The sequence below is a fragment of the Phyllobates terribilis genome, unplaced genomic scaffold (assembly GCF_046119375.1).
Source record: "Phyllobates terribilis strain yellow unplaced genomic scaffold, ASM4611937v1 Scaffold_2__4_contigs__length_985480577, whole genome shotgun sequence".
In the NCBI taxonomy this organism is placed as follows: domain Eukaryota; kingdom Metazoa; phylum Chordata; class Amphibia; order Anura; family Dendrobatidae; genus Phyllobates; species Phyllobates terribilis.
In genome coordinates, this window is record NW_027362762.1 from 476,170,204 (window position 1) to 476,180,603 (window position 10,400).

Below are 10,400 nucleotides of genomic sequence, written 5' to 3' on the forward strand. Positions count from 1 at the left end.
GCGCACGTGTATGTAGAGTGAAAGATGCTTGCATATTACATTGGAAGTTTCAGTTATTCTGATCATACACTATACTCAAATATTACTTTGCGCAAAAAAGAGGAAGAAATCCAGCTCCCCATAGAAACAGTTCATGTACATATCCCTCAGGCGGTGTATGGACAAAATACTGTGTCGGCAGCAGGCAGAAACAAGCTAAGTAAAGTGCATACAGCAATATGTTCAGAGGGAAAGTAAGTTAAAAACAATGGTTTTATTTAGATCATATTAAAAATTTGAAAGAATGGAATGAAAAAATATTAGAAAAAGCAATGGGGAATTCCCGGGAATAGACCTCCTTACTAGTGATGAGCGAGCACTAAAATGCTCGGGTCGAGTAAATAGGAATGCTGGAGAGCTCGATCCGAGTAACGAGCCCAATGTAAGTCTATGGGAAACTTGAGCATTTTTCCAGCGGCTCCCCCCCTCCGGCGGTAAGCAGAGGTCCTAAAAATTGCCAAATCGATGGGAACAGTGCTCAAATGACATGGGAACAGTATGGGGAAGACCCCTGGAAGCATCTCTGACTCCCAAGTCACTGCTGTCAATGTATTACGCCACTTTTACGAACTCACAATAAAACATACAAAAACGAAACCAAAATGGGAAAAATGTTAAGGAATATCCTTTCCAGGGTAATGACTTGTATATAAGGCAAAAAAAAACAAAAACAAAAATTCTCCTCCACACCTTAGGCTATGTTCACACGTAGCGTTTCTGATGCATTTTTGCACTTTTGCATTGCTTTTAACGGTGAAAAATACATTCACTGGGAAATGTAATTTTAACATTTTACTACCTTATCTGGCCATGTAGTGTGCGAGACATGATCAGACACATCCTGTTTCATTTATGAAGGAGGGACTCTGAAAATCACAAAGCCTATTTTTATAGGGCCATCAGGCGGCCAATACTATTCTTAAAGGGCCAGCAGTGGGCCCTCACTATTGTTAGAGGGCCATCAGCCGACTATGCTTTGTTGTTCCCATTATTAAAGAGTGGGTCTCCTATACTGTTATTGCGTATGCAGTGACTGCAAGGGCTGCCAAAAATTTGGACGTACCGCAATACCCCCTTGAAGAGACATAGAGGAGGGCCTCAGTAAAAAAAAATGTTCCCCTTAAAATGGAGTGGGTCTCCTATAGTGGTAATGCCCATGCAGTGACTGTAAGGGCTGCCAAAATTTGGGAAAAACCCCAATAACAATTTAAATACATATAGAGGTGGGCCACTGTAATGACATGTTCCCATTAGAAAGGAGCGGGTCTGCTATCCAGTTATAAGGTATGAAGTGAGTACAACAGCTGTCAAAATTTGGGAAAAACCCCAATAACAATTTAAAGATACATAGAGGTGGGCCTCAGTAACAAGCACAACATGTTCCCATTAGAAAGGAGCGGTTCTGCTATCCAGTTATAGGGTATGCAGTGAGTACAACGGCTGCCAAAATTTGGGAAAAAACCCAATAACAATTTAAAGACACATAGAGGTGGGCCTCAGTAACGAATGCGACATGTTCCCATTCGAAAGGTGCTGGTCTGCTATCCAGTTATAGGGTATGCAGTGAGTACAACGGCTGCGAAAATTTGGGAAAAACCCCAATAACAATTTAAAGACACATAGAGGTGTGCCTCAGTAACGACATGTTCCTAGAAAGGAGCGGTTCTGCTATCCAATTATAGGGTATGCAGTGAGTACAATGGCTGCCAAAATTTAGGAAAAACCCCAATAACAATTTAAAAACACAGAGAGGTGAGTAACAGTAACGACATGTTCCCATTAGAAAGGATTAGGTCTTCCTTACTGTTCATGCGTATGCAGTGACTGCTAGAGTTGAGTCACCCCCGTAGTGTTCGAGTTCGGTTCGGTTCGTCGAACACCCGTATGTTCGCCGAACTGTTCGTCAAACTGTTCGTCGAACACCGTCGAACACCGTTAAAACCAATGGCAGGCAAACAAAAACACATCGAAAACACATAGAAAACACATAGAAAACACTTCAAAGGTGTCCAAAAGCTGACAAACTGCTCAGAAGACACAACTAACACATGGAAAAGTGACAAGCACATATAGTCATGCAAAAAGAAAAGAGGTTGAGGAGTAAAAGGAGGGGGAGACACAGTTATAGGCATGTCATGCCCTTCTAAAACCAAAAAAGTGCGAAGCTGACACGGCCAGTCCGTTCCTGCCCGTGCGACCTCCGTGTCGCCAGGTTTGTGCCAGAGCTGGGGTGGACCCTGACGGCCAGCCCCCCTCTCCCAATACTGGTGCCTGTCCGCTGGTGGGTCGAGCGAGCCCCCCTGCGCTGGAGGCAGGTCTAAGCTTTTTAATTTAAATTGTCTCTCTAATTTGAATGAGTACACTTTAAATCCTTTTACAAGGATCTATTGGAGGGCAAATCTGATGCCAGCAGCCGCGGGAATTACAGCTCCAGTAGCGTCCACTAATGCTGCTGCAGTTAAAAAGCTTTTATAAGGATCGAGCTTGGCGGTCCACTTCAAGGCGTCCTACCGCCAGTCCCAGCCCCTGTGGCTTGGGGTGCCTCCCGATGCTCTTCACTGAGTGTCTCGGGGGCCCGAAGCATTTCCTTCGAAAAAATTAAGTGTCCAAACTACAGGTGGTGTAGCTTGCTTAACAGCTGGGATAATCCGCTGACTAGCAGACACTGCTACTAGGCACAAAGTATTTCCTGGGCTAGATGCAGTTAAAAATTTGTAATTAGACACTCTCGTTGGATGCTGAGAAAGCATTCCATAGAGTCTCCTGGCACGCCATATATTATTCTCTTAAAAAGCTTGGGGTAGGGGTCTAGGGGACCCTTTTATAGCCAAAATCACGGCCCTGTATCGCAATATGTCACCTAGGCTGAAGATAAATAGAACATTTTCATCACCTTTCATAATCACCAATGGGACAAAGCAGGGATGTCCTCTGTCCCCTCTCTTATACATCCTAGTGACGGAACACCTGCTCTCATCAATTCGCCATAACCCCAATATTATGTGGATTGAGGTGGGAGGCACTGAGTACAAGTGCTCTGCATTTGCTGATGATGTCCTAGTATATATCACTCAATCACATATATCCATCCCTGCTGTTCTGGCTGAAATAGATCACTTTGTTACATGGTCAAATTTTAAAATCAATGCAGCGAAGTCTGAGGCCCTCGATGTCTCCCTCCCCAAATCCATACAGGATTCCATCCAGTCCAACTTTCCCTTTGCCTGGCCCTCACAGGGTATCAAATACTTAGGAATTCATATTCATAGAGACCTCTCCCATCTATGTTATCTTAATTTTGGGCCCTTTATTGACCAACTCCATACAGACCACGGTTGCCAAGTTAGGACTGTAAGATTCACTACGTGAACCACTGGTGTTTTGTGGAAAAGCACATGTACACTGTGTTCCAAATCATTATGCAAAAAGTGTTTAGGAGTGATAAGGTAAGAATTGTTTTATTTGTCAGTTAAACTCATTGATGGTGATGTGTGTCAGGACTCTTTATATCACTGTAAGCAATTGCAGACACCTGTGCTAATTAGTTTGGCAGGTGTGTCCAATGAAAGGCAAGACTACTTAAGAAGGCTGTCCCACATTATTAAGCAGCCTACATTTTCTGCCAAAATGGGAAAGAAAAAGGATGTGTCGGCTGCTGAGAAGCAACAAATTGTGGAGTGTTTAGGTCAAGGCATGACTACAATCAACTTTGCCAAGACACTTCATCCTGATCATCGCACAATCAAGAAGTATGTAGCTGATTCACAGTACACACATGTGCGTGCTGATAAGGGAAAATTGAGGACTCTTTCCTACAGGCAATTACGTCAGGTTAAAAAAGCAGCGGCAAAAAAGCCTTGTCATAGCAGCAGACAAGTTTTTGAAGCCACTGGTGCCTCCAACATCCCCCGAACAAGATGCAGGGTCCTTCAGAGGTTTGCAGCTGTGCGTAAGCCATCCTGTCGACCTCCTCTATCCACTGTACACAAGCAAAAACGGCTCCAGTGGGCCAAACAATACATGAAGACTGACTTCAAAACTGTTTTGTTCACCGATGAGTGCCGTGCAACGCTCGATGTTCCAGATGGACGGAGTGGAGGATGGCTGGTTGATGGACACCCCATGCAACCACGGCTACGGCGCCAACAAGAAGGAGGTGGAGTAATGTTTTGGGCTGGAATCATGGGGAGAGAGATTGTCGGCCCCTTTAGTTCCCTGAAGGGGTAAAGATGAACGCCATAATGTATGTGGAGTTTCTCAAACAGCACTTCCTGCCATGGTTCAAGAAGAACCGTGTATTCCGCAGCAAGATCATTTTCATGCATGATAATGCACCGTCTTATGCTGCACATAACACATCTGCATCTCTGGCTGATATGGGCATAAAAGGGGACAAACTTATGGTGTGACCCCCATGCTCCCCTGACCTCAACCCCATTGAGAACCTCTGGAGCATCATCAAAAGGAGTGTCTATGATGGCGGGAGGCAGTTCACATCTAAGCAACAGCTCTGGGAGGGTATTCTGTCCTCATGCAAAACAATTGAAGCAGAAACCATCCAAAACCTGACAAATTCAATGGACGAGAGAGTTCAGAAGCTCCTTTCGAACAAGGGGTCCTATGTGCAATCTGAGGGTCATGTTGCAGGTAGTGCAGAAAGAAGGCACTCATGTGTCTTGCGCATCTAGGAGCCCCAAAATTATTTTCCGGGCTAGATGCAGCTAAAAATTATTATTAATTTGAAAGCTGGTGGAGCTTAGTATAGATGGCCTAATAGAATCAGTACTGCAAACTGCTACAAGGCCAAAATTATTTTACAGGCAAGATACAGATAAACATGATTAGTAATAATTTGAAATCTGGTGGAGCTTAGTATAGATGGCCTAATAGAATCAGTACTGCAAACTGCTACAAGGCCAAAATTATTTTACAGGCAAGATACAGACAAACATGATTATTAATAACACTGGTGTACAAAAAAAAAATTTCTGGCATGGACTTTAAGAACAGTTTTAGACTAATTTGAGGGTGCTGAATTCAAATCTGATCTTATAATTTCTCTATCACATCACGTTTTTGCGCTACAGGTATATAGCCCATTTTCAATAATTCCAAGAAAAATATAAGTAGTGTATGAAAAGTGCCGGTTTATACGGTTCACTAAGGTAAATTTAGTTTTCATTTAGTCTCCCAATAAATGTGAGAATATCTTTGTTTTCTTTGAACATGCATAATTCCCATTTGTTATGATAAGAAAGTAAAAAAAAAGTTTTCAAACACCCTTGTTTTCTGTGCTACTGGTTTTCTGTGCTACTGGAACAGTAGAGCTACAGCAGAGCATTGAGTAAAAACTGAATGGCCTCAGCGACAGAGTTTGGCATCTGGCAATAAGAATGTCATCCATGATCCTCTAGTGAATAGGAAGAACATTGTCTTTCCTCCCTTGCACATAAAACTTGGATTGATGAAGCCGTTCGTCAAAGCTCTCAATAACAGTGGAGAATGCTATAACGATATATGTTCAACTTTTCCTGGTCTTAGTGAAGAGAAGAAAAAGGCTGGAATATTTGATGTACCTCAAATAAGAACACTTATGAGAGACCCAAACTTTATCACATCAATGAATGAGACAGAAGAAAGAGCTTTGAATGCATTTTGTAACGTGGTGAAGAATTTTCTAGGGAATAAGAAAGCAGACAACTATGAAGAGATTGTGGAAGAGCTACTAATGAGTCTGCAAAATCTTGGATGTAGAATGAGTATCAAGATTCACTATTTACACAGCCATTTGGACTTTTTTCCAGAGAACCGTGGGGATGTGAGCGAGGAACAAGGGGAGCGTTTTCATCAGGACATTAAAACAATGGAAGAACGGTATCAAGGCCGGTGGGACTCACATATGATGGCTGACTATTGCTGGAGCTTGATGAGAGACAACCCAGAAGCTGTACATCACAGATCAGCCAAGAAAAGAAAGTTAAAATAACTGCCATTTGCCATTCATCTGTGTGCCATATATATGTGTTTTTAAATTTTGTAGTTTAATTTTGTAAGTATATTTGATTTGCTGTACACAGACTTTGTAATTTTTGTTATTCCTTGATTAAAAATATACAAAATGTAGTAACGAAAATCATGAGGTTTTTATCAAAAAACATTCAATAGGAGTAATTTCCATCAAACATATATCAAAATCCTGATGTGATAGCCAAAAACGGAGTTCGTATTAGTAATCAGCAGCCAAAATTGACTTAAAATATGTTTTAAAACGTTTTGACAGAAAAATTGCGTTGACCAGTGTAATTTTAAATTTGGTGGAGCTTAGTATAGATGGCCTAATAGAATCAGTACTGCACACTGCTACAAGGCCCAAATTATTTTCCAGCCAAGATACAGATAAACATGATTAGTAATTTGAAATCTGGTGGAGTTTAGTATAGATGGCCTAATAGAATCAGTACTGCACAGTGCTACAAGGCCAAAATTATTATACAGGCAAGATACAGATAAACATGATTAGTAATTTGAAAGCTTAAAACGGTTGGTGAGGTGATTTTAACAAATCATCAATCTTTTACTCTCCCCAGGATGACACAGGGGTAGAAAAGTCCTTTCGGATCCATGATTTGTTCATCTTTATGAACGTGAGTCTGTCTACATTATCAGTGGAGAGCCGCGTGCGCTTATCTGTCAGCACACCACCAGCAGCTCTGAACACACGTTCAGACAGAATGCTGGCTGCGGGGCATGACAAGATCTCCAAGGCGTAAGTGGCGAGCTCTGGCCATTTATCCAGATTGGAAGCCCAAAAAGAGCAAGGGTCCAATGACACAGTCATGGCTTCAATGTTTACTTGGAGATACTCCTGTACCATTGTCTCTAGGTGTTGACTATGTGTCAGACTTCTTGTCTCCTGTGGCCTTGCAAAGGATGGGCTAAAAAAGTGGTGAAATGATTCCGCAAAAGTGATGTTACCAGCAGATACTGTTTTTCTGTTACATTTTGAGTGCTAAACACTCGACGGTCCCACGGTTGGCAAGTTGGAACTGTGAGATTCACTACGTGCACCACTGGTGTTTTGTGGAAAAGCACATGTAAGATTCTGCAACAGTCTCTGCTGATACTCCTGCATGCGTGAATCCCTTTCTATGGCAGGAATAATTTCTGCAAATTTACTTTTGTACCGGGGATCTAACAGTGTGGCAACCCAGTAGTCAGGATTATTTCTAATTCTCACAATTCGAGGGTCATGTTGCAGGTAGTGCAGCAAGAAGGCACTCATGTGTCTTGCGCATCCAGGAGCACCTAGTCCCTGTTGTGTTGGTGGCTAGGTAACAATCATGCTTCCTTCCTCTGCCCTCTCCCCCCAACCTCGCACAACAGAAATGTGATCAAGGTCTCCCTCATCTGATGAGTCTTTCATCAGTTCGTCCTCCACTTCTTCCTGGGCTCCTGCACCTTCCTCACTAGTTTGGCTGCTACCATGCGCCCTGGTAAAACCATCTCCCCCACCCTCACATGCCTGCCGCTTGGTGCTGCCGACCGTCTGGAGCTTGCAGATGTTAGCCCTTCCGCATACAACTCCTCTGCCTCTACTTCCTCCACCTCCTCTTGTGCCACCACCTGACTCCGAATTCTGTTTAACATGTGCTCCAGCATGTAAGTCACCGGAATAGTCATGCTGATAATGGCATCGTCAGCACTAAACATCTTCATCGCCATTTCAAAACTGTGCAGAAGGGTGCATAGGTCCCTGATCTGAGACCACTCCTCCAGCGTGATTTTCCCCACCTCTGGATCTCGTTGGCCCAGGCTATACGTCAGAACATATTGCACCAGGGCTTGTCAGTGCTGCCACAGTCGCTGCAACATGTGCAGAGTTGAATTCCACCGGGTAGGCACATCGCATTTTAGCCGGTGAAGTAGCAGGCCCAACAACTTCTGTGGAGATGTAAGTCGCTGAGCTGCGGGATGCGAACGGCGGAAGTGAGCACACAGCGACCGTGCCCTCTGCAGAAGGCCATCTAGTCTGGGATAGTGGGCTAAAAATTGCTGGACAACCAGGTTCAACACGTGATCCATACAAGGCACGTGTGTGACATTGCCCTGGCGAAGGGCCGCACCGAGGTTTGCAGCATTGTCGCACACAGCCTTCCCTGGTTTCAGGTCCAGTGGAGACAACCATTCATGAAACTGGTTCTCCAGAGCTGACCACAACTCCTCAGCTGTGTGACTCACATTTTCCAGACATTTCAAAGTAAAAACCGCCTGATGACGTTGAGCCCTGCTGCCAGCATAGTAAGGAGGTGTGCAGGATCCCTTCTGCGCAGTTAGAAAGCTTGTGGCATGACCAGACAGGCTTTGGGTGCAGGTGGAGGACCGAGAGTAGGTTGAGGAGGCAGAAGCAGTGGAGGAACTTCGAGATAAAGAGGATTGACGCACAACTCGTGGGGACGGCAAGACTTGGACAGCAGCCCCTTGTCCTGCTGTCACCATAGTTACCCAGTGCCCAGTCAGCGACATGTAACGCCCCTGTCCATGCCTACTCGTCCAAGTGTCTGTGGTGAAATGCACCCTGTCACACACAGAGTTTCTCAAAGAAGCGGTGATGTTGTGTGCAACATGCTGGTGGAACGCAGGCACACCTTTCTTTGAGAAGTAGTGCCGACTGGGCATCTGGTACTGGGGCACTGCGACGGACATAAGGTCTCGAAAATCCTCTGTGTCTACCAGGCGGAAAGGCAGCATTTCTCTAGCCAAGAGCTTGCAGATGGTGAAATTCAACCTCTTAGCTTTCTCATTGCTAGGATGAAATGGTCTTTTACTTGTCCACATCTGAGGGACCGAGGGCTGGCTGTTGTGCTTAGACGGGGTGGAGAAGGGTGTCCCCGGCAAACTGCCGGTCTGTGAGGAAGATGCAGGCGGACATGTTAGATTGCCTTGATCCAAAGGTGGTGCTATCGATGTCGGAGAGCGCTCAATACCAGCTGGTGTTTCCACCTCCAAATAAAATGATGACCTGGCAATCACGCTGGCTGTTGTGGGTAAAGAGGTGGCAGGTCTGCGTCCCAAAACAGGTGTGACTGCTGTCCCCCAAGTCACAGAGGATGAAGAGGCCGCGGATGCAGAAGATGTGGCAGACGGTGGTTGGCCCGGCCGGCTAGGCCGCATTGTAGCACAGTGAGCTTCCCACTGCAGCTTATGCTTCATATCCATGTGCCGGTTCATGCATGAAGTACTCAAACTATGTATTTTTTGGCCTCTACTTAGCTTTTGCTGACAAATGTTACAGATAACATGGGTTGGGTCATCCTTATCGATCTGAAAAAATGCCCAGGCTATGCAAAGCTTAGCACCCATGCGACCTGAAGAGCCACCACGACTTGTGGTCAGAGGCAGAGTTGTGTTTGAGGATGCAGTTGTTGACGTGCTTCCAGTACTACGTCTCTGTCCACTAGCATCCTCCTCCACCTCCTCATCGACTAGCTGACTGTGGGTTGACAGTAAGTGGGATCTCCAACCTCGTCATCATCACCCTGTGTGTTCTCACACCCGTCGTCCTCAGAGCCAACCTCTTCCTGCCCTGACCGAAAAGTCAAGTTGTCGCTCCAATCAGGTATTTGAGTCTCATCATCGTCTTCCTCATTGTCTCCACCAACAGAAGTTACAGTTTGGGAACGAGGGTATACATTATGGTCAGAACCTTCTGCGTCTGTTCCTGGATCCGACTCATAAAGATTCTGGGCATCAGTGCAGATCATTTCCTCGTCTGGATTCACAGAAGCTCTGGAGCTGACCTCTGATTCCCAGGCTATAGTATGAGTAAACAGCTCTGCAGACTCAACCATCTGTTCTACCCCATACTCAGACCGGCAGCTGGAGACTTGGGAGCTGTGAGGAAGCTAGTGCGATTGGGGTGACACCTCTGAGGACTGGAGTATTTGTGATGTTGAAGTTGAGGTGGAGGAGAGCCCACTTAAAGGAGCACTTGATATCCGTTGAAGCATTGAAGCACCTGCTGTTTTTGTGCCTCATCTGGAATTTGTAGCGATTGGCGTGGCCGTAAGAAAGGGATCTTATCACATTGTCCGCTAAAAGAAGTAGACATCTTAGTTTGGCTGAAAGATGGTCTTTCTTCTGCAGATGTTACTGTTGCTTTAACACCTAGCCCACAGACACAACCTTTTTTCCCTTCCCAACACGCCTATTCCCCTTTCCACCATCAGCAGGCCTTTTTCCACTCATTTTGGTGGTTAACTAATTGACAACTCTGAAGTTGTTTGCACAAAAAACAATGGATGGGAACCGAGCAGAGCTGAGTGGCCAAACTGTGGTATTAGCCCAAAAGTATTGGCTGGGTT